Source organism: Halyomorpha halys, unplaced genomic scaffold (assembly GCF_000696795.3).
Source record: "Halyomorpha halys isolate HHAL.00 unplaced genomic scaffold, Hhal_1.1 Scaffold1166.1, whole genome shotgun sequence".
Classification (NCBI taxonomy): Eukaryota; Metazoa; Arthropoda; class Insecta; order Hemiptera; family Pentatomidae; genus Halyomorpha; species Halyomorpha halys.
Genome location: NW_027106355.1, coordinates 80,841 through 82,995, shown reverse-complemented (window position 1 = coordinate 82,995; position 2,155 = coordinate 80,841). Strand labels below are relative to the sequence as shown.

At 30.3% G+C, this 2,155-nt stretch overlaps 1 protein-coding gene across 1 annotated transcript in view; it reads left to right on the top strand.

Annotated features, from left to right (window-relative positions):
• The window catches only part of bma (SCY1-like protein bma), a gene marked incomplete at its 5' end in the record, with an annotated part of 221,217 nt that overhangs the window by 143,895 nt on the left and 75,167 nt on the right, over nt 1–2,155 (top strand). The gene's annotated exons all lie outside the window — the stretch shown is intronic.

Sequence of the window (2,155 nt, the reverse complement as noted above, 5' to 3'; positions counted from 1 at the left end):
GTTTTTTGGATAGTTCCATTACATAAAACGTGGCGAATTTTCATCTAATCCAGTGCAGATTGCTCAGTGCATTCCTATATCTTGATTTATTCCTTTATTCTACTACTAGAGCCAGGAAGAAAAAAAGGCAGTTATTTCATCCCAAGTTTCGATTACTTTAATGAAAACTATGTATAATTACTAGTCAAAATTGATGAGTCTGCCAAGTATAGGTAGGATTAATAAAAAATGGCGGCTGTTTCAAAACATAGAAAAAACATTAATTTTTCATTCGGAGCTCTATATCATAAAAAATACCAACAACACTAGAAAACCTAAGAGTACATTATTTAAAGAAAAGTAAATTTGATAAAATGTAAGCCCTAATAGAGCTATTTACGTTCAATAGTTCTCAAGATATATCCTTTTAAAAAGCAACATTTCATAAAAATGTTGTATGGAACGTACTGAAAGATCAGTAGTTAATGAATTTATTTTGAAAAATATGTATCTCAGCAACTATTTGATGTACAGATGTCTATTAACACTCAAATTAATCGGACAAATTTTCATTTGCCAAATTTATATTCATATGTGAATATTGTAATATAAGTGTCATAAACTACTTTATAATAAATTAAATTTCCTTTATTTTTAGTTTTGGCAGACATATGTGCGTTTTATGGGTCTAGAGATATATTTTTTCTAAAACCAAACATTTTATACGAACAACTAGAAATTAACATTTTGTGATTTTGTTATAATAAAACCTATAAACCAAGCACTTCATTTTTTCTTCATATAGTTCATTGAAGAAAATTTACCGAATAATTCTTTCCAATATTACCTGAGGTGTAAAACATATCATTGCGGTAACATTCGTTACTTTTTTAATGGATAACAAAATCCTATGAGGTTGGGGAATCACGCTCTCGTAAAAGGTTGTTGAAGTTGTTTATAGATTATTCCAGTTCTCAGTCCTCTGGTTGCCACACACTTTTCTTTATTTTTAGGATGGTCATTTTCGTTGAACGTGTTTCTGAAAAATTCTCTGTATACTCTTGGATCTTCTTGTCCTACGTGACTAGTTTTATATTTTTCTACGGAACTCTCCTTAATGCATCTGACCTATGCGAACCTAAAGTGCGCAGTATTGTAAAACTTCCTTCAGTAATTTATGTCAAGATATAAAGCTGAAGATTTTGAATTCCCTGATTTTTTGGAACTACCGGTCCGATAAGAAAAATTATTTTTTCGTTAAGTAAACAGTATATTGAGGAAGGCTTTAATCATTATAATATTAGGGTAAGTACCATGGTACCCATATAATAAAGTACTTGCATACTTATCTCTGACAACTTACCTTTGAAAGCTATCTTAAGGGATCATAAATTAAATATAGCATTTAACCATTAAAACACGCTCTAATCTGGAAATTAAATTTTAATATCCTCATACATACTTTGTACATTAATAGACCATAAATAACAGGTTAGTACCTGAAGATCAATCCCATGAACTTACGCCGTCTAAAATTGCCGTTACTACATGACAATTAAATTTACCAATCTTCATTTTTGTTTGCCCTATTTAATATTTAGGGCATCATAATAATACCAGTTTATATTTGGAAGAACTCTCACATTAGATACGTTTCCTTTTTCCCTTTATTCATTTTAAAAATAATCTATATTATGTCCATTTCTATAAACAATATATTATTATCAAGAATGTTTATTCAACACACACAATTGGTAAAGCTCCTTACTTTATATTAACTTAAGTAACTGTTTACGTAAAGATTACTTCACCTGTACATTTAAAGTTATTACACATCTATCCATAAATTCAATAAATTGATACTTCATAGCTAAGCCGTACACGAACGGATTTCCTAATCGGGATATGAATGTTTGGTTGGAACCCGCGGGCTATGATAATTTGAAACTTGAAAATTGGAAATCCGTTGTGCCGTTCGCTCCAAAACACGTTACATATTCAGAAATGGACAGACTCAACATATCAAGAAAAACACTTTTTCTATATTTTGATCTGAAATTGTTCTTGGAGTGTCAGTGTTATTTGAGCAATAAAACCTATAAATTGGTTGTTGGGAATAGATTTCAATATCTAAATGTTTTTCTGAATCGCTATAGATTCCGGTTCTGCCCCTTTG